This window comes from Diadema antillarum, unplaced genomic scaffold, assembly GCF_040938485.1.
Source record: "Diadema antillarum isolate AM-2024a unplaced genomic scaffold, OU_Dant_1.0 seq00001784_RagTag, whole genome shotgun sequence".
In the NCBI taxonomy this organism is placed as follows: Eukaryota; Metazoa; Echinodermata; class Echinoidea; order Diadematoida; family Diadematidae; genus Diadema; species Diadema antillarum.
Window position 1 is genome coordinate 27885 of NW_027272462.1, and position 24292 is coordinate 52176.

Here is a 24292-nt window from a genome sequence, read left to right on the forward strand (position 1 = left end):
CCTTTTTGGGGTGTTGGACACGAATCCACCCTGTTGCCATTTTTCTAAATGACGTCATTCTTCAGCCATTACCATTGCAACGAATTATTCTCTTTAAAGAACATAACATCATAAAAACATGCCGTAAACACCATAATATGTCAATACAAACATATATCTTTAATCAAATTGAAAATAACAGTTCTTATAAAAGTCATGGTTACCTCATAGCAATTAAAGTTTCCATGGTAAACACTATTTTTAAAGAAAATAATGACATTCTTATGCAAAAAGCAAGAGAACATGACCAGATCGAGTGGAATATTTACTAATTACTAGCATGATTATCAGCATTTTTTCTCTATGTTCATTTTACTTCATTTTCGTTGCTATAGCAACAGCATGACAAAAGCTGTCTTTCAATGAAAAAAATAGGTATTTCAATTAAAAGGAAAGCAAAAAAAAAAAGTCAGTAAATTTCTGTTGAGTCAGATTTTTGTGCCATTTCCCCTATTTTGGGAGTGCCGAACACGAATCCACCTGTAGCCATATTTTTTAATGACATCTTTAGCCGTTGCCATTGCAACAAATTATTTTCTGTAAAAGAACATGTATTCTTCATTAAACATTATAAAAACAAACTGCAATTTTCAACAGATTCAATATTAACATAATCTTATGGTTAAATTAAAAATCACAATTTCCGAATCTCACAGCTACCCCAAAGTAACGACGGTTGCCATGGTAACAACTATTTTTAAAAGAAAGTAACAATTTTTGTTGCTATAGAAAAAAGCTGCTTTTTAAAGAAAAAAAGTTGATCAGTAGAATATAATAAACAAAAACAAATACTTTGCCTTATTTCGAGTTTCTGGTTAAAACTGTAGGCCTCGGTGTCTGCAAAAGAACTATTCACTTCGGGGCTGCGTCCCTCGCCCTTCAGTAAATAGTTCTTTTGGATTCACCTTTGCCTACAGTTTTAACCAGAAACCGTCAAGGCAAAGTATACACAGCGAAAAAAAAAAGTAGCATTTTTTTTTCAAATTCATCTTTCTCGTAGGTCATTTGGCTGTTTTATGTACCACATGAAAGGAAATTTAATTGGCTATCAAACTAGTAGGTTCATAAAAAAGCAAACTTTACATATGAGTGAACACATTTGTTTTCCTCTTCCAAGGCACAAAAGTCAAAATTGCATAATGGACAAGTTGTTATTCAAGCGCATGCGCTCTTCCTTGTAACAGTGAGAACAGCGGACAAATTCAATACAATAAGAAATGCAAATTAATTTGCCAAAATCAATCTATGATATCTACTTGTCTCTGTAACCCCTCCTCCCCCCCCCCCCAAAAAAAAAGATATAGAAAAGTAAAATTAATAGAGGAAAATTAATAATCTTCAACTAAATCCATACTCAAAAGACATAAGAGAAGAAGCAATGGCAACAATGATGGTCGAAATTTGAAATGTTAATCCAAACTAACAACACTTTAGATAATTTGGTTATTGAATTCGTCTCATGTATTCTTAAATTCATTAATTATAATTATCAATCAAAAGTTTGAGCTGTTAGAAAATTTGTATGTTTCCTTCAGTTCCACCACAATGTTTTTATTTGAGAAAATGAAGAGAAACAATGGAACGAAATCTTATTTCTGATATTTCTTTTATGTTTCTCATCGCGTTAAATTGGTATTGTGTTATCACTGCTATCTTGAAGGGCATTTGCAAATAAATGTCAAAATGTCAATTTCGTCGATGGTTGTGACACGGGAAACAGAAGTGAAACGTACAAAAATCATGAAAAGAAACCTTTTTTTAAAAAATCAAATCATTTTTTTTGCATCACTTTCAAACAAAATATAACGGTACATTTATGATTATACAACTGTATTTGCAACAGTTTCACGACTATGCTAAAGATGTGTAAGCCAGCGTTTTGTGCACTTAGTGAGATACTGTGGATATGAACACTGATAAATTTACAGCTCTTAAATAAAGAACTTCGATAATCTATGGGGAAGATTACTGTATTCTTTTGATGAAAGATAATTCAAATTATTTGTATGATTTCCTTAGTCACCGGATTTTCCGAATAGTTCCTCAGAGTCTATGATTAATTATTTACGTCGGCGATGTGGACTTATACATCAACTGTCAGGCTCAATGACGTGCCAACAGCGCGGGATGTAGGGGTTGGGGATGGTTTGGATCGGGCGTGGTGGATTCTAAAGCCAAGGCTCACCAGGTGTCGCGCAGTACATCATTTGACGCCTTTGCTCTTCTTCTGGCAGCTGTCTTACACGGTACCCCGCCGGTACGCGCTTCGGGAGAAGTTGGACGTGTTTCCCGCTGGGCCTGTGGTATTGACTCGGACAAATGATCTTCGACCCTCTAGGACAGACATCTGGTATTGCAATCGACGATCCTGTGATGAGATATGATAAATTTTGTAAGAGTTTCATTGAATAACAGAATTTCTGTCCCAGGTACTCGGAACGGCCGGGGTACCAGGCGAGACTATTCAACCAAGTGAGCACATGATGCCTATTTCTGGACTCCGATACCATAGTGTGAAACCAAGAATCATGGAGAATTCATGTACTTTGATATCTCAAAGGATAAACAAAGCTACCAAAAGTTGATCATCTGATTTTTAAATCTTTTTATCGGCATTGAACTTTACATGTAGTCATGTTGATTAAGCATGCACCCTTTGAGTAATAAACACCATGTTAGAGAGACATCATAATTCATCATATTCCCTAACTCTGAACTTTGAAAGTGATTATGTCGGAATGTCGCTCTCTCACTGTTTTTTTTTTTTAAATATACTAATCGAATGTCTGGGATCATTTATCGATTTTCAAGGTAGTGACCCTTTTAATGTCTGGGAAGTTGCCCATATTGACATGACCATGGGTCTTACATGGATCATAGTATTTCAATCTAAAGGGAGGGAGAAATTTAAAGCCAAAACATAGTTCTGGTAAGCCGGCAAAATTGTCAAATTTCGCCCCAAAATGTATATGTATTATCTACGAAATGTGTGGAATGACGCTGTAATGGCAAGATATTCGACGGGAAAAGACGAAAATCTGAAATATGAACCAAAAATGTTCGCATCTCAGAACTTCCCCGATCGGGGTCAGGCTAACTCGGACTCGGGAACAACTCGGCATCATTTTGACGGCGGGGCCGAGTTGTCCCTCTGAATTATACAGTGTTGTACTATGGGAGCGCTTCTCGTTCTGGCTGCATGGTCGTAGTTATTGGCCGAGTTGAAACAACGCGCGCATCAAAGAACCTCTTTGCTGCCCCCCCCCCCCCCTCCCCCCAAGGAAAAACGCAGTATCTGACATTTTTGTCAATTTTCACTTTTTTTGCATAAATATAGTCAGTGGGCAATCCTTGTTAATATGACATATTCAGATTTTTGAAAAAAAAAATGTTTGGAAAGCTACTTTTCCATAACTGCCAAACGCAGTATCTACACTTAACTTGCACTTTCCCCAAGGAAAAACGCAGTATCTATACGTGATGAATATTTCCAAAAGGAAAAACGCAGTATCTACAAAGCTAGTCTTAATTACCAGACACTGTTATTTATATATGTAAATACTTTGCCGGTTGTTCTGTAATTTGAACGTAAATTACTTTCTTTAGATATACTTGCTCAATAATAAAACATAATGTTCAAAATATCTAAACGAAACAATAATGATTAGTAAATATCTTGATGAATTCGTGATCCTTATATAAAACACAGTGTGTGATTAAGACTAACCGGGTGCGCATTAAAACAGTACAGCACAACACTGACAGCTTGCAGCTAGTATAGCTGCACTGAGCATGCAGTCAGCACAGGGCCCGGCTAGTCAGCATACAGTGTGAGGGTGTACTACTAACGTTACTTTGGATTAAAACAAAATGTTGTCGCGGGAAAAATTACTCGTGAGCCTAGCCCTCAAGAAAAATTTATAAAACTATTTCCATATTGAAAGAATGAAGCTGATCGTTTGTCACACGAAGCGAGGTAAACACAAATGCATGTTTGTCACACGAAGCGAGGTAGACACAAATGCATACATTTGTGTTTACCTCGCTTCGTGTGGCAAACGATCAGCTTTATTCTTTCTTATTCTATCACGATGATGAACATCTTCCGTACATTTCAATATTAACTTGTTGTGAACTAACTTTGTTAGGCCTAGACCCTAGTCAAAATTCCTCGGGCTCCGAATCCGAAAGTTTCGGCGAAAGGCAATAGATCTAGACTAGTTGTTCTAGACCCATTATTTGTGTTGTGTTGGACAAACGTCAGGTTATGTAACATGTTAGACCCTATAGTCTAAGACTTGTCTAGACAGTAACGTTTGAGTCTTGCGTCTCTTTTCTAACGTTAGACTTAACGTTAATCAGAACTTTCAGGGTCCGTATTCCGAAAGTCTAAAGAAAGATCTAGTGTAGGAGTCAGGACTATAATATGCCTAATGATAGGGAAGGCCTGCTTATGAAACTAAGTTAAGTCTAAAACTAAAACTTAACCACTTAAGTGTTAGAATCCTAAGTCTAGTGAAGTGTCAATGTTCTATTATCTACTCCATACCATACTGTCTTAACATTAAATAACTGACAATAGATTATGTGAATAATAGGTAAATGGACAAAATAGAGACAGTTAAGAATAATTCATATTTTAATTCTTATCTAGACCCTAGTGAGACTGGGTTGCGTAAAATGCATGCATGATCCCATGCTGCATGCTACAACGTACAAGTAAAGAAAGTTGGATCTACATTACAAATTTAGAACTAACGTTACATGACAAAAAAAAAAAAAAAAACTTTGGTTCGATCCAGAAGGAATAGGCCTAGAGAGCGGATGTAACTTCGATCTAGACCTAGATGTATTTTTTCTAATTAAAGAGTCCTGTCTCGTGTAGGGCTTAGACTAAACCTTCTAGGCTATCTCTTTTTTTTTCTGTCCATGCCGTCAAACCCCCGCTTGAGACGAGACCCCACTGGCAAACGAAGCTGATAGGGTGCTATACCCCCCGCCCCCCCCCCCCCTAACGAGGCCTCGTTTGAGAGGTGGGAGGATATGTATTTGCCCATTGCAAAATAACTTTGTGCTCAGGCAAACCTTGGCAAACCTGGAGGCCAAGCCAGGGTTTAATGACTGCAACAGCTGTCATATTACGTAAGAGCATGATAAGGATATCTGCCTGTGGCAGACCATTCAAAGTGAACTCAATTTTCTCTATTCTTTCTAAAGTTTTAAATTTTATATTCTATTGAGAAATTCTATAGTCATCCGTTTTGAATTTCGAACGAAAAAATTTGACCCATAAATAACGAAAATACAGGAATAAGAAGGAGAGCATTGTAGAAGTTTGTCGACACACACACGCACCATGGAGCTACATAGCCCATGCCAAAACCAAAACAATCTTCTCCTCTTGCTGGTGCCCCCCCCCCCCCCCCCCCCCCCTGTGGCGGTGACTGATGCTTAGATTAGGCCAGGGTCAAGAAACAGGTGTTTTATATCTTTGGTTTTTAAGTCCTTGATTGCCAAGATATACACTGGCATTATCTACAGGGGTGTAGCTTCTTCAAACGAGAGATTTGCCTAATGAGTATCGTGCATGTAGGCCTATACCCTGAGGCTGTAGACTCGTGTAGCCTGCTACGTAGCTAGCCTAGAATAAACAATAGAGGTCTATATAAAAACTAGTCTAGATGGCTCTAGGTCCAGACATCCGATTTAAATTTATTTTGGTCTAGACAGACTCTAGCCTAGACTGTACAGATCTAGATCTAGATGCTAGTTAGCGGCTAGGGCATGTAGCACCACATTACAGCCCTGGCAAGCTTCATATTAAACACGTAACGGTACAGCTAGATCGGTCCGGGAATGTTTTACTTATTAGGTTTGAGCTGCGCTGCAATCTGAAAAAGCAAAAAGTTCCAAGAACGATCTGTTATTTGTTAATGTTATGAAGGCTGCTCTGTAATCAGGGCATAAATGGGGGATGGAGGATGCATCCCCCAGGGCCTAAGGTTGAGAATGGTCCATCATGAATACTTGTACAATGATGTATGCGTGCATACACAATTACGGCAGAAGATTAATCCTAGTCATTCCGCTGTAGATACTGCGTTTTTCCTTAAGGAAATCAGTCAATTGCATGGGGTTTCCCCAAAGTATCTACATTTTCATCAATAACTTAAAAACAAAACAAAAACACAAAATGATATTTTCCAGGAAAATTGGTAGCTAGATAGACTAAAATTCCACAATGAAGGAATTTTTGAAATGAGTATATTTTCCAGGGGCTTTGGCAAAAATGTAAAATGGTGAATATCTCGGTTGTTGAGAAATAGAGCTGGATGTAGATACTGCGTTTTTCCTTGGGGGGGGGGGGGGGCGGTTTGGCGCGCATGCAAAATTAATGTTCGGCTATCAAGCACCTATGTATAGAATATGGCGATCACGAACTGCGTATAAATTATCAGAAATAGGGCCGAGTTGTCACTGAGAGCGAGGTAACTTGGATCCTTCTGGAATAAAAGTCGGTATACCGACTTTTACTTTTGATCTCAAAATACTCCGAAACAAGTCATCATCCCGGCAAATCGCGTCAATATATATGAAATATGAAATGGTGCCAGACGGGTTTTCAAACCCTTACCAAAACTATGTTTTCACTTTAAGATATCAACGCAGAAGACACACACATACACGCACATGCAGTGAGAAACGACAGCAAAAAATTATAACCACAAGAAAACTTGACGTCGCCTTTTCAATGGATCTTATTAATAATCTTTTCAGGTATTAGTAGAGGCTACTATGTAATCCCGTGAGAGTTTTGTGCCAAAATAGATTTTCGTGTTGTTGTTGCTAACCTTGTCAATTTGGGGTTGCTGTATCCCCCCAAAAAACTTTGGCTCCATATTTTTCAACCACGTCTTCAACCACCATTTTGAATTTCAAAATGGCCGCCATAGCAAACTGTATTTTGACCCATATCTCATAAAGTGAGTATTGTAGAAGTTTCAAATATGGTGCCAAATGCATGGTTGTGATGTCAGACACTCTAATGCATCTTTTATTGATATTGTGGATTGTTTTGGTGCAATTTGTAGGCTGCCATATTGAAATTCAAAATAGCTGCCAAAGCTATCAATACCCATATCTCAGGTTGCAGTTATTGTAGAAGCTTCAAATTTTCAAGAATGCGCATGTTTGTAGCAACCAACATTCCAGTACAGCTGTTTCCTAATTGTAGATCATTAGATAGGTCACCAATCTTGAAATTCAAGATGGCCGCCATAGAAAAACATATAATACTGTGGTAAACACTTTAGATGAATTTGTCAAAATTGTCCTAGTTAGACCGAATTCATTTCCAGGTCAATTTCAACCAGGACAATCTCCCGCTTTATCCTCTTAGAGTCTTGATATAACACATCCAGAAAACAAACCTCGGAAACATCCACAACCTAATTTGTGGCTCCACTACTTGGGAATATTATGGTACATTGTAGTTATTTCGAAAGGGTAATCATAAACTGTGCAACTAGATGCTTTGAGCTTCCTACACCAACGGTAGCCACAGAATTCAATGTTATATTCATATGGAAAGAAATACAAAAGTCATTGTTTCTGGAAGAATTTAGAACCAATTCTCCCCTGTGTACATCCCTATAGGTAAGTGCTGTGACTTTAAAACACATGCAGGGAATGAGCCTAGAAGGCATTAAATACAGTTTGTAAGTGACTATCCCATGAATTTTAGAGTACGGCTAATATTGCTTGTTTCAACTCTACAACCAAATCATCAAAATGGGCCATTAAGTCACTCAGACATACTTGTTAGAAGGTACTTTTGACAGTCATAATTTTGTTTTGACACCAGAATCACATGATTTCCCATTCACAAATTTTCTAGAACCCAAACGCATTGCTTTTAAAGGAATGTTTCCCATGGCAGTCATTTTGCATTACCTGCAGTAAGCAGTCCCACCTACGCAATTATTGAAGTGATTGACTTACACATGAGTGCTCCAACATGCTTGAGTTTGCAGTTTAGATATCTTACAGAGCCAAAGTTGGTTGAATTACCATAAATTATACTACTCTGGTGCCCATCTTGAGTTTCAAGAGTGGCGGTCAATACGAATAATCCATTATTACAAAATGTATGTGTGCGTTTGTGTGTTTTTAAAGAATGTATACTGTATGCCACCATGAAAATTGATATACCTAAAAGTTACTTATACCCAGAGATATTGATAGAAAAGCAGCCATTTTGAATGTTAAGATGCCAGTCAATGAAAATGATCTGCAATTTCAGGAAGGGAAAAAGCGCACATATGAATGTTAAACATCTTGCGCCCGGTTTATGCCTGAAATGTGAACTTGCTGTATTACTTACAACATGAAATATGGGTCAGAATATGCATTCTGGTATGGCGGCCATGGTATTTTGGATTTGAAGATGGCCACCCGTAACATCAACATGAACCATCATTTCAGAGAGAGAAAAAAAAAAAGATGTGTCAGAATATCTGATAGCATACGCATGCCATTTGCCCTAAAATTAGAACCTTACACAATGCATACGATATGAGATATAGGACCTATTACATTTGCTATGGTGGCCATTTTGAATTTCAATATGCCCTCCTACTGAAATGATCCATCATCAAAAAAATGTATATCATTTATTATCATGTCTAACATATCATAAGCATGTCTTTTTTTTTTGCTCCAAAGTTAAACCTTCTATAAAGCTTACAAACCTGAGATATGGGTAAAAATACATTTAGCTCTGGCGGCCATTTTGAATTTCAAGATGGCAGTCTACAAATTATATCATAACAATCCATAATATCAGAAAATGGTCTATCAGAACGTCTGACATCATAAACATGCTTTTTGCATCAAATTTAAACCTCCTACGATGCTCACATTATGAGTATTGGGTCGAAATACAGTTCGCTATGGCGGCCATATTCAAATTCAAAATGGCTGATGAGGACGTGGTCGGAAAAAATGGAACCATTTTTTTTCGATTCAGCACCCCCAAATTGATCAAAAATAAACTAAAAATCAATTTTAGCTCGAAAATCTCACGGGATCCAATATTTCGACAAAGCAGACTGTACTATATGCAAACGTATAAGGGAGTGTATAGTTTGGGTTTAGACCTAACTTCAGGTTTCTAATACTTTCTGGTGGGCTAATGAGAAACCTCTCATGAAATATGAAAGAGCATGTAATTCCAAGAGGGATTCAGTGTTTCTTCGATGAAAATCGGTTTTGAAATATCTGAGATATCAAAAAAAATCCTAATAAAAAGCGGGACCCACCGTTTATTAGGATCGCTTTGTTTTACTTTGTTTTTGGATGTCTCAGTGATTCCAAAACCGATTTTCACTTAATAAACTTTGAAATTTCTCTTAATATGATATGCTCTGTACTATTTAATAAGTGGTTTCTTGGTATATAACAAAAGGTTAAAAGCCCAATTCTCATTTTCACCGATACTGTACAATCCATTTAATCATTGAACGATGTATCTAAAATAATTTCAAGCCTAAAATTGATGTTATTGCTACATCGTATGTGTCTATATATTCACATACGCCCACACGCACACACAAATATGCAAACACACACTTGCACACACCCACCCACACACACACACACACACACACATACACGCACAATACAAGGGAATCACTGAAGCACAATGGCTAACTAGATCATGTGTTGACTTCCAACGTTTCACTGGATTTAGCATTCTAATCAAAACAAGCAAACTGACATAAATACATTCTGTTTGTTGTCTGTTTGTGTGTCTTGCGTGTTGACCTACAGTTGTACTATAGCGATGCCCTTGAATTAACTTTATAACATAATATCTCTGTCGCACTTTTTCCATACGATCTTGCAGTTACAAAACATGGAACTCGACCTATAATAAACTAAACGCCAGATGAAATGATTGAACTTACCTTGAATACCTCTGATGGTCCAGAAAAATACTACTGCAAAGATCGGGAACTGTTGAAAGGATGAAATAGAAAAACATGACTGAAAACGGGATCGCTGAATAGAGCTCTACCCAAAAAGTAATTGGTCGTGACGTGTTTTGTTTTGCTCGTATATATATATATATATATATATATATATATATATATATAAACAGGGGACTGAAAGCTGATAGTGTTCCATTAAACTCTTAAGTCCCATTATTGGAGCTGTACACTCAGCAATTACTTCGTTGAATATGCGATCTTTTTCTGTCGATTCTAAATATTACAGGGAAAGCTTTGCTTCTGTATAAAAGGGAACATGGTTTTCTTACGTTTCATTGCTTTTTAAATCCCCTACTCTATAATGAAGTTCTGGGATGCATGTAACCAATCGATATCGAAACAAAACAAGAAACGGTACTTGTTCATTATTAGATATGAATGTGTACTCCATATAAATCGTAACATAATACATTCTAATTTTTATCCGCACTGCCGTACATTGTCGTAATGATACACAAGGACATTGATCATTTTCATCGCCAGAGGCAAGAGAAAGCATCAATGAAAAAAAATATATAATGATTATTGCTATTACTGTATTTCGCCTCGTATGATATGCATGTCATTCATGATTGCAATTATTTTTTTTCCTCAAATGAAGATCCAACGTGGAAAAAGCAAATACAAATGACTCTAAATCAAAGTGAACACAACAACTGGACTGCATAATCACAAGATATGACATGGCATTGTTCGTGCTATTGAGATGAACGTTATACACTAAATCGTGATTATGACTGCTCTTACTAAAAGGGAAAATTGTGAAACAAAGAGGCCAACAAAAGCTTAGATATCGCGTCGATCACTTTTTCAGGGTTATGTGAATGCACTTTGGGCAAACTCACCTGAGATGACAAAGGATGACAAATATAAATCTGTTTGAAGCGCGAATTCGATAAAGGAGAGCGTTTTCACTCTCTTGAAAAAGCGATCATCGTTTTGCCTCAAATTAGTTTCATTGTTTCGACTCATCTGTTTTTTGAAAGAGTGCTTCACTATCGATTTTTTGTTTAAACAAAATCAAAAGTAGGTTGGATAAATGAACGTACAGATCGTGAATATAAATGGGATTATCTATTCTATTTTCTTTCTTTTTGGTCCCCATTGTAGCTGTCATGGGGTCTTTGACTTTTTTTAACACACATGAAGAGACCTTAAACTCTAATTTCCATTATATACGAGTGGCATCCAAACTTGACCAACTGTATGACATTCATTCCCGTACGGATCATCGAGTTAATGTATCCATGATGTAAAGTTGAAAATCTCCACCTGCGAGGGTAAAAGCTACTATTATTTTTTTTTTCTGTATTGCAATTTCTTGTGGGTTTGGTGAAGAAGGGTTACAACTCGACCTGCTCGATCATTATTGATTTAAGGATGTATTTGTTACTATTCCTGTTAATGTTAATCCGTAACAATTTGGCGATTATCGCATCAATAACAGCTATAGGACCAGTATATGATTGACCGTTGCGATACTCCCGCCATGTGTAAGGAAAAGCTGCACGGGTATACCTGAAGAGGACAGGTATACAATTTACGCATTCACCAGAGTTTTAAGCCAATTTCTTTTGATTTGTTGTTGTTGCTGGTTTTTTTTTTCTTTTGGTCATCAGATTGGAGTATGACCAGATTAATGCGCAGAATTCGACAATGCATTTTCTATACCCTTCAAATATCCGCATGGAATTTGCGAAGATTGAATTCTAAAGTAAAACGCATCATTTCCAAGGTGTGGTCAAGAGGTCATTTTCCCCCTCACGGGGAAGCATTACGTCAGTGGAGTGGCTTGTGCTGTTACCAGGACGATTATCCGTCTTATCTATGTAGACGGGCAATTCAAAAATAACAAGAGATTAGACAAAAAAGAAGACGTACTGATTACTTCCAGAGTTTGACAAGGCAATCTTTTTATAGGCAAACAATTTAGCGATGAGTTTAACTTTGATATTAACGGAGTATAAGAATTTTTGTTGTTGCGATCTACTCTCTTTTGATTTGTAGCGATTCAGTTTAATTCAATTGAATTCAACTCAACTCACCTTATTCATAATCATAAAAAAACAGAAATGTGTACAGTTCACAGAAAAAGCTAATGTGAACACTGTATGACAATGTGAGACGTAATCTCCGGTTACAGATATTGCGTTTACACACAAAAAAGTGCTGCACGTATACAAGTACATTCTTATAAGTGAAAAATGAAATGCAAAATGCCGTTCGCAAAAAAAAAAACATAGATAAAAAGGATAGCCAACATTGAAGTAAAACTGGATTAGATTTGTCATTTCTGAAAAGATCGAATAATTGTTGTCTGTTCATTACTCAGAATGCCACACTATTGATACAGCATTTGTGTTGAAAGAGATGTGGTCTCTATAGAAAGTGCGTTAAAGTATGGTGAACGAGACAGTAAAATCAAGAAAATCATATAAAAGAAGGTGTCAAAGCAGAGGGAAATGTCTCCTAAAACAGAATTTTAATGTGACTTATTAAAAGATATTCGCGCTACTGAGAAATCGCGAGTTAAAACTGACTGATTTACTTCACCGATTTTCGCTCCGGAACAGCCATCTTTTTCGAGCCCTAAAATATGACGTCACGAAATGAACAAAACCCTTTACGAGTGCAGCGGGACATTGAGGCCGCTATTCATAAAGCATGTATTTCTTCGTGAGTGGATGCAATATCTGGCCTGTCTTTAGTCGCATCTGCTTTCTCGGCTGAGACATTAAAACGTCCAATTTTTACCTTATATTGTACGGAAAAACTTTGAGTTTGACATCGAGAGTGAATTGAGTGATGACAGTGACAATGACACTGATAGTGACAGTGGCAAAGTTGGGGTGGTAGAAGAAGCAAGGGAGAGGCGACGGATATGGAAGGCCGCTGCGGACACAACTCGTATGGGGCATACGTAACGGCCCTCCATAGACGGAACCCACTGTGTGGATGGAGTGCGTACCACAGCGCATCAGAGCAGGGCTGATTCGTTCATTTCGTGACGTCACAATTTGGTCACCAAAATTCGCCGTCAGATCGGGTTCAGGTGATCTAAAAAGGGTCTCAAAACACCATCTCTCCATCTTTCTAGAGACGCTTTTACCTTCTGAAAGTTAATTATTCATATTCCTAGACACTTCAGCTTTCCAGAAATGTATAAATCACCTTGTTTTTGAATATCGTCCTTTTTTCTCGCTCACCATTCTTTTAAGGCCGTGTCACCTTTCCGGGCAAGCCTTGCGTGCGACTTGCAAAGAACAATTTTTACCACCCGGAGGTCCCAGCAGATGACCCGCACATGACAGTACCTAGCACGTATCTCACCCGTAGGCGCCCGGAGGTGCGCACGCAAATCTTTTTACCCGCAACCATGTTTAGGCCCTGTCGCACCTTTCCGGGCAAGCTACGCGGGCTTGTTGCGTGAAGGGATTTTCCAGCATACCGGATAATTCCTGAGGGCGGACAAGGATTTGGGCGAGTCAGTGGATGCGTCTAACTTGCTGGACGCGTTCTACTTAAATTCTACTTGCGGGTATACTGTGTGACCTGTGTACCAGGCGCGTGGGGGCTGACAACTCAGTGAAGGAATTCCTCTGCAGGAATGGCAGAAGTCCCACAGAATGTCATTATCTTGGCTGCATACTGGGACTGTGAAGTACCTGCGTGGGAGTTGCTTGCGAGGTGCTGCCGCTAAAGGCCTCCTACTGGCGTTCTGCCTGGACCTCTCCAGGCATCCTCGCGACTCACCCGGAAAAAGTTTTGGTCATGCTCATAACATGGCTGCGGTTAAATCGAACTTGCGTGCGCACCTCCGGGCAACTACAGGCGAGATACGCGATAAGTACTGTCAGGTCCGAGGCGTTGGAGTTGCCTGCGAGACCAACTGCGGAGAGCTCCAGGTAGTAAAGTTGTTTCCCCGCAAGTCAAGCCGCAAAACTTCCCCAGATACGGGATGACAAGGCCTTGAGCATGCTCAAAACTTGTTTCGAGTGAGTCGCGGGGGTTCGCTCACAGAGGTACACGCAGAACACCAGTAGGAGACCCTTACCGGCAGCACCTCGCAGGCAACTCCAACGCAGGTACTTCTCAGTACCGGTAAAACGCTCGTAACAGAAAACGGATCGGTTTCAAAGCTCTCACGCAGGTCACAAGGAATACACGCAAGTAGAAGGTTAGTAGCACGCGTCTAGTCGGTAAGAAACAAGTGCGAAACTTGCAAACATTCCTGTCCGCCCGCGGAAAATTCTCCTGCGTGCTGGAAAATCCCTCCTCGCAACAAGCTCGCGTAGCTTGCCCGGAAAGGTGTGCTATGGTCTTTAACTAAGTGTACGTAACACCGTTAATGACAAAAATAATACATACATTTTCCATTGCGCTTTACACTATATATGTCATACCCTCACAATTTTCCATTGATCGTGTAAAAAAAAAAATGACAAAAAGTCAATGTTTCTGTCATTGAAATCTGACACATGAGGTTATCACCTGGGTGAATAACTTCAGAACAGTGATCAGTTAGATTTGAGCCTCAGACATAATTGCGTTTGAATGAAAAACTGGAAATTTCACATTTTTATGCATAAACTATACGGTAAGTTGCGAGGGATGACATGCGCACTTTGCCATTTGCATATTCACATTGACTGTTCAAGAACTGTTTCCTCCCACAATAGTGAAATTTCAAAATGTCATACCTTCTTTATTTTTCAGCTGATTTCGATCATATGCCGTTGAACTCGTAATATTTTTTATCTTTCTTATCACACTAACTTATATTTGGACTGGATTTCCCCTAGTACGTAACACGGTTCAATAATAATGATACATAATACAAACAAACATACATACATACATACATACATTTCCCATTCTGACTGAATGCTCAAGGCGCTTAACATCAAAGCAAAAAGGCTGAAAATACATATACCATAAAAGAAGAAGAAGAAGACCAAAAAAGAAGACGTGGAAGTCTGTCCTCAAAACGCACTGTCAAACAAATAGGATTTTAGGTTACTCCTAAAAGACGTTATGGAGATTGAGTCTTTCAGCACACGTGGAAGTGAATTCCAAAGTGTTGGTCAAGCATGAGCGACAGCTCGTTCGCACCAAGATTTCCGAAGAGGCGTCATCTCCACTGGACCACCGAGCTTCCGCCTGACAGCAAGTGTTGGTTCTAATCCTTTATACCAGCAAGCGCTGGTTCTAATCCTAAAACACTAATCAATTCAGTGCTTTTTTGCGTCGATGTAGTGCAATTTGTCAATCAGTTAACATGCATATCTTTTGTTTCAATTATAAGTATCATATTACAACCACCAGAGGATTAGTGTATGCAGCTGTGCCTAGTACACAGAATACGTTATAGTGAGTTTTTGGTGCATTATTCAAATTTTAACGGCTAACAACCTTCAAATATCACAGAAATGTTATAGCCTTACAATAGTCTTGTCATTCTGGTGGAATATAATTATCATGTTCTGTGCTATCTTGGAAGGAATGCAAAAGAGGATGGCCCATCTTTAAAATAAAACATCTTACATCGTAGCTACATTTTGCAGAAATCCCTATTCACTTTCGTTAAAAGTATTGTTTACCTTTGGAAGCAGTGATTAAAAAATGTTCGAGCTATCATATTTGATGAATATGTGTAGGTCAGTTGTATCCCCAAACATCCTATCATGTAAAAATTTTGCAATAAAGCCTAAAATATAACGAGATATCTCTATTTTTCTCAACAAAACATAACTTTAAACAGACTAGTCTAGAAATTTTGTATCATAAATACTGTTCACATTTTTTATATTCATCAATACTTAACATTAATCAGACTGATTGATTTTTTTTTTAATATATGGTTGTTTCTATCCCTAATTCACATTTTAGAACTATTTTGATGCACTTAAGCTGAGTTTTCGCTTCATCTGCAAATGGTATTAAAATGACGCCTTGAAGTGGTCACAGAGAAATGTGGATCGTTGTAAAAGCATATCATGGGTCTGATTCTTCCAAGTTTAGCACTTTGATGCTCTTGGAACTGAACACAATGGACAGAACTATATAGGAGGGTAGGAATACCTGACATGCTCCCCCCCCCCCCAAATCCTCGTCTCTCTTTGACCACTGAAGCAAATTGAATGGGGTTTTCTGTAAAAAGTGGGCAATAGGTTATGGTCTCGCACCCTGAAATCATATTTGAATTGATTCATTATATTTAAGTTATTGGTGCGGGGGGTCCCGTTGTAATTTCTTTTTCTGGGACATACAGTAGATCACAGTTTATATGAAAAAAAAAAACCCAGAAAACCTCTTTTGAAAGACCAGGGGAATCTCAAAATTGATTTTAGATACAACATTAAAAACAAACACAATGAAAAGAACAATACGGCATAATAACAAGATATTTCATTTGGCAGTTGTGATATAGGTTAAAGAAGGGAGATTCGAGACAAAAATGGTGCTACATCATAGTGATAATTTGGTAAAGAACGGTGTGAAAGTGAACAAATAACAAAACGGTTATGATAAAACGTTGATATACTTTTGCTCTCTAATCAACTTTATCTTAGAGATCGCTGTCATCCTTTCAGTAATTAGTTTCTTTTATTTGATTTCCATAAGCGATAGATACTCGCTCTACCCCCATTTTTTAACTACTGCCACATGTTTGATTTAACGAGATACTGTCAATAACTTTTTTTTTTTCTTAATTGTCAAATAACGGTTACTTACCAACATATTTGATATTCAGGTATTCCTTGATTTTCGGTGTTTTCAGACTCAGTCATCAGCCATTGCGATACCTAAACAGGCAAGGAGGTGGCAATTTGGCGTTCCTGTCGTGCATATAAAAGTTGCAAATGCAATTCGTTGATGGCACGGGAAAGCTCTTAATGTCGCCGTGTTAAAAATAGTGATAATAAAACTGACATGGCTACTTTCAGCGACCGACAGATGCATTCACTGGTGAAACGAACCGGCGGATTTCAGTCGACTGAGCGAGCACTTATTTGCGCACGGATGAAGAGCTCGACGCTTACACATTGAATAAACTATCGTCTGCGCAGGGTGTCCAGGAATCGTGGGCATCAGATTGGGAAATCCCGGGCGTGTGACCATACAGTCTAATAGCGAAAAGTCGGTGTGAAATAATAATTCATAACTTAGTTGCAAGCGACCCAATGAGAGTTGGATCCACTAATGAACGAACCCATCATCGTAAAATCAGCTTTATAAAGGACGTGGATTAGATTCTACTCTTCGCTTCTCCCACGGACACAAAGAGTATAGACCCAGGGAAACTGTATCAGTTCTGGCTGGTGAATGAAGACTAAAATCATTGGTCTGTTTGTTGTAAAAGATTCCGCCCGTCGCATCTTCCATTGTGACAAAGAGCGGGGAGGACGGGAGGTTGAGTTGTTACCACTTCCATTATCATGTCAAAAAATAATGACAGACAATCATTAATAAATGGTATTACATCCTCTCCGTCAAACACAAACATAACACAGATTTTACACCATATCATTAGCTGTGTTTGTGTTGACATGAAAATTTGTTCGTATCGACCCTGAAGAAGATGTGCGTCGAAAATTTAATTTGAATGAATGGCACTATTATTGGACTAAAATACTCTCTAAAAAAAATCGAGTGAAAATTTTCACTCTTAAAAGAGTGAATACAAAAAAGAGTGAATTTCGAGTGAAATTGGAGTGGATTTTGAGTGAAAATGCTCATTTTCACTCATTTTGGAGTGACGTCAGGGATCACTCGAAGATTTTGGAGTGATCCCTGCTACGTCACTCCAAAATGAGTGAAAATGAACATTTTCACTCAAAATTCACTCCAATTTCACTCGAAATTCACTCTTTTTTGTATTCACTCTTTTAAGAGTGAATATTTTCACTCGATTTTTTTAGAGAGTACATTTCTATCCTACTTCATAATCTTACATATATATATATATATATATATATACATATATACATATATACATATATATATGTGTGTGTGTGTGCACGTGAGTGAGCATACATTATTTGATAGACAAAAAGTACAATTCGAAACTACAAAAAAACACATAAATTTGAAAGTCTATAAAGTGCAATGTGCTCTTTTTGATCGATTCAATGGGATAATTTCGTCAAGCAAGAAATAAATAGATAATGTTAAATGGCCTATAAATGATTTAGACTAAAATCTCAGAACACCATCATGGCGTAAAAGCCATCAAAATATGTCTGGGACATTTCCAAGAAATAAGAAAGCAGGCGAATAGGGCATTAAGCCATCAGCCATACGAAAACTAACATCAGTTCAAGGTACCACATTGTCAATTTGCCACTCTTTGTTCACTGAGCTGTGCGGTTATATAATCAAAACATCAAAGTGTCCTATATCTTAGTATTTGCAAACCCTGAACTCTACAGAAGTAAAGAGGAAGGTCTACTCATACTCAGATTTTCGGGTTCAGTGCCTAAAACGAATTTAAGCAATTAACAGCTTTGTCAACTCAAGTTGTCTTTTTCAGACCATCTCATCTCGCTGATATATATATATATATATATATTCACTTAACCACGATTTCATTTACACATTGAGTATTACATTCTGTATCGCCTCCTTAAGCCCAACCCCGCGTCCCCGCCACAGGGGGTGGAAACAGGTAATGCTGGCCAACGAGGCTCTTGTGAAGCTACGACGGGCCTAGCTAGCCGATAGCAGATAAAAATTGCTCGATTCAAACAAAGGAGACATAAACGGACTGAACAAAACTGAAAACGGACTGGATATGAAAATGGACAGCGATTTTCGGATATCAAACTGGTTGGTCCATTCATGGAACATCTATGGCTTGAGTGACAAGAGCCTGAATAAGTGGAATTTATAACCCAAGATCTCAATCATAGGGTTAGCAGACACCAGAAGGAAAGGAATACTAGGGACAAAGAAAATTGACTCTAACGTCGTTCTCATCTGGAGTGGAGTGAGCAAAGACAAGAGAGCAGTTTTACACGGTGTTAGTTTTATCCTGCATCACAATATAGGGAAAGACGTTCTGAACACCGAGAACATCTCAGAGCGAATCGTCAAATAAGAATGAGAGAAGGATAGAAGATCGTGAATTATGTACAGATCTATGCACCTTGTAATGATACATACTCAGATGAAGAAAAGGATAAATTCTTTCGAAATCTCTCAGACATTAGAAACAAGAATCATGACAGTGAAGACCTCTATATATCACGGGAGACTTCAACGTCAGAGTAGGTGAGAGAAGAATTCCATGGACACCACATCTTGGCCCGAACAGTGACCATCGAACCCCCTGCAACTACAATGACAACCATGTGCGGGAACTGTGTGCATAGCATGAACTTCTGATCGCCAACACCTTCTTCCAACATCGACCCAGCCAAATCTATACCTGCTAAATTTAAAGTGGAATGACAAAAACGTAAGGTCTCAGATTGACTTTATCCTAACAAAAACCGAAACGAGAAACAGCAATACGGATGCCAGGACCATTCCAAACGCAATCCTGGACACAGATCACAGACCAGTCATTTTGAAACACACAGCATAGAAGAAGAGGATACCAGGTAAACGAAAACAGGCAGAGAGAATTTACATGAGGTAGTTCCAAAATACTGAACAACAGGACCACAACATCAACATGGTAGGCCAAAAGCGGAACGAGGTGGACCCCACAAATATGAATGTTGAAGAGGCCTGAAGCACCTTCAAAACAGCTCTTCTGGACAACTTGAAGGAGGCATGCGGCAATAGAAAGGCTGGAAAGGGGACAGCATGGTGGAACGAGGACGTCACGGAGGCAATGAAAGAAAAGAAGAGACCGTTTAAGAACTGGCTGAAGTCAAAGCAGGACGATGACTACGTGACGTTCAGACTCACAAGAAGAAACAGCAAGCAAGTGGTAAAAGCAGCAAAGGAGGCCTCGTGGAAAAAGTATGGTAAAGAGCTCAGCGAATTGTGTAAACACTCCCTGGGAGAGCTTTACAAAAGCGTGAGAGCCATGCGGGTAGGCCTACGACATGAACCCTTCGACCACACTACTGTGACCATGATGCATATGGGCAACCTCTGCAGGAAGAGGATGAGATCATGCAGAGATGGAAGGATTACTTGAAATACCTCCTAAACCCATCAGGAGTGATTGACACACAATCAGAATTCACTCCCAACCACCCAGATCACTCCAACCCACCATGTGATATTGGAGACTGAAGTAAGAAGGGTCATCAAGAAGAGCCCTAAAGGAAAAGCAGGAGGCGTAGATGATATAACAACAGAAGCTATCCTCGCCTGCGGAGAGACAGAAGTTGAGTGGATTAAAACCATCTTCAAAAAGGCTTGGGAGAAAAGGAGAGTTCCAGAAGACTGGCAGAATGCTATTGTGGTACCTATATGATAGAAAAGGGGAAATAAGGATTGCAGCACCTACAGGGGCATATCACTCCTCAGCCATGTAGGAAAGATGTATGCAAAAATCTTGGAGGAACGCACCAAAGCAAATGCAGAATATGTCCTAAGCGACGCTCAGCGTGGCTTTAGGAAAGGGAGAGGTTGTACCGTCGCCACTAAATTTACCCCATAATTTCGTTTTATGCATACAAAGACGACACTCATGACTGATTTGCTTTGAATGGTGTGCTAACCATTGGCAGAGCAAATGACACTCCCGTCTTCGTCGTGTCTGCAGTTGTGTTCGCCGATATCAGAATGTTAGCAAGAGCCAACGTTGTCTTCACTTCACTTACATAATCACATGGTCCAGCTGGATATTTCCACAGCCCTGGCCAAAGTGAACGCAGCACGGGGCTTTGGCGGCACCTCCGAGGCCGAGCGTTCTGCGGACGACATTGGCGTCATCCATTCCCCAGGATTCGTCACAGACCGTGCCCCATTCGCCGTTGTGGAGAATCCCAACCCGTCCTTCCATCTCATTAGTCCAATCAGCCAGACGAACTTCTAGTTCCTGTCCTGATTGGAGGAATAACACGAATTGCCATACTAATGTGGGACTCGCGATTGAGTGCAAGTTCACCTCTGTATGCATTTCTCATAAACTGGCGAAATCGTTAATGCAGCTTCATGGATGTTGATGACATGTTAACTGTAATTTTTTTTTTTTTTTTTTTTTTTTTAGTGGAAAATGAGAAATGGAATTCCATGGTGATTCGAACCCGAGACCTCCGGATTGCAAGCCCGGTGCTTTACCATCTGAGCTATAGAAAACCCTAGTACAGTGTTCTGGTCCCAGATACCCTAAATTATCAATACCCGTGTGGTCAGAAGCTATAGCAGGGTGTGTGTGTGTGTGTGTGTGTGTGTGTTTGGCACACAGGGGCGGATCCAGGAATTCTGTAAAGGGGGGGGGGGGGGGGCGTGACTAATATTGCTGGTGCCACTTCCGGGTTTCATTTCATTGTTTTTCTTTTTATTTCTTTTGTTTTTTACGAAAATTAAAGGGGGGGGGGCGTGCGCCGGTTGCGCCCCCCTCTGGATCCGCCACTGGCACACACCACACACTTGAACCTGACATAAACTGGAAGGATAAATCAATTTGCGGATAAATGCGCGGGATCACCGAAGTCATGCAGCTTTTTTAGTATGTAACAAGCGGTAAAGGAAGGAAGTGGCCAGAAGTTGATATAATATATTAGTGGATATATTAGCAAAGAAAATGGGATTCCACCGGAATTCGAACCCGAGACCTCCGGACTGCTAGCTCTACCCTCTGAGCTATAGAAAGCCCAGTACATTGTTCGTCCCAGAAACCCTTAATTCTCAATGCTCGAATGGTCAGAAGCTATAGCAGCTTTGAACATATTTCTTATTGCGCAAACGATAGATGCAATGTTTGAAATCAATATCAAGTGATATACCCCTCCCGAGATGTTATATCTCCAAAAGTGTTAACACGGAAAAGAGCGAAAAACATAATTTACCTCAGTGCAGCTTGTATTGCACGTTCCAAGTAACATGAAAAATCGCGATAAGATAGTTGTGATACAGCGTACAGTGCAGGTAATATCTGAAATATTTTGAGATACTGATCAAATAACTACAATTCACAATAAACAAATTACCCTGGAATTTCTACTCACGGTTGATACATAACAACGCCCACATCTTCACCATGCGTGCAATTTATCGATTCCATATTGACATGCCTACACCTTGCCAAGTAATCTTCCATCCCATCACACTCCACAATGTCGAGTAGAATTCGTCCAGATCCATGACCAAAGGTACCGCAGCAAGGAGCTCTCCAGGCTTCCTGGAAACCCAGTATTCTGCAGACAACGTATTAGCATCTTCTAAGCTCCAGGATTCGTTAGAAAAACCATGCCCATTCCTCTTCGTACAGAATCTCAACTCATCCTTCTCTCTTGCTTTTTTCATTGACAAGGCGGACTCTATGTGCAGGGAGAAGGAGAGATTAAACAAAAACAAAAAAACAACAAAAGTTAGTTTTGAAAAGGAAGATCAAACGTACAGACGGCCGCCGGACGTTGCATGATAACCTTTGGCTCAGGTGAGCTGATTGAGGGTATTGCCAAATACATTCTGCAACAATGTATGTACATGTTCTACTAGAGTATAGCAGTGAGGCTGTGCAAAGAACCCATCATTTTCCACGATTTCCATCTAATTAAACGCGATTATCTACTAATGAAATTAAAAAAGAAAACCTGGGAAATTGTAACTCATTGTAACTTATTGTGCATTATTTATATCATCAAAGTGTTTAAGCTATAAGACAACTCCAAAAAACAAACAAACATGGAGCATCTTAATTCTGCTGGCGAAAAAAAAAGAAACGACAACAAAGAGACGAAAACAAATGTTTTGGAGCATTTCTTTATCGCTTTATACAATTCAGTTCAATTCGAATTGAACTCAATTCAATTAATTTCTTTCATTCTCATTTTTCTCCCGATAAAACATTTATCAGAGGCATATGTTAACGTTTATAACTAGCCTTGGTCTGGCTCATCTTGCATTGCGATCTCATTTCAAAAAGTTAAGAAGAAGCAGGAGAGTTATTACTACGGAAATGTGTTGGTCAGTTCTAGGGGCATACCTTCTTGACTTGTTGAAGTTTTGATTCCACGTGTACCGATCTACACGTTTTGTCCTTGGTTATTGTTATCCTAAATAGAATATTCTAAGCGGTGCCCCCCCCCCCCGTCTCTCTCTCCCCCTCTCCCTCTCCCTCCCTCCATAAAATAACCAAAAGTTTAATTCGTATGCGGAGATCGGGAAGGGCCCCAAGTGATAAGAAAAATGTGACAGGAGGGGCTGCCGTCTTTTTATATTTAATATTTACATATTTCAAATGAAAAAAACAAAGAAGAAATGTCAAATTCGATGAGTCATCTTCAATTCAATTAAATTCAAACTTTATTTCATTTTTCGAAAAGAACATAAACATTCAATCTTCTAAGGAGCTTATCTGTTATATAGTGCGTATCAAAAGACAGTTATCCAACTTTGGGGGGCTACTATTTTATAAATTGTCAGCTATGGAGGGCGCAATTTAGATGCGAGGAAAGGGAGACTTTTCCTCTTAATGTTGAAAATTCTCATGCAAGACTGAGCACACGAACTTTAAAGGCAATAATGACAAATTGCACTTTTCCCAAGTTAGGTATCAATGGAACAAGGAAGAGTTCCCCTTTCCCCACATCCAACATTGCGCTGATAATTATAAAATAGTAGCCCTCCTGAGTTGGATTACCTTTTTGTATATACACACTGTATAAAAAGGCTTTGATGTCCTTGAAAGTGACCCTGGCATTGACGTAATCAGATATTAACTATATTCCATGATCACGCGACCATAACTCTGTAGAGATGTATCATACTCAGATGTTGGTAAAGAATGCAATCGGTGATCCTGGTATCATTAGCTCAGTATACCATACAATTTATTTTCTACAAACGTCTGATTTTTATTGGAATGACAAAACAGGATTTGATGCTCGAGCCCTTGAGGACACAGTAACCGCCTGTCAAGCAAACAAGCGCGTAATCACTTTGTGATCTCTTGTCACAATCAATTAATAACCTTACCGACGCAACAGCGTTGCCTTCAGCAATGTCTAGTTTATATTTACTCATTTGTTATTTTGTAAATTGACATTGCCCTGCAATTACGTATTTGTTTT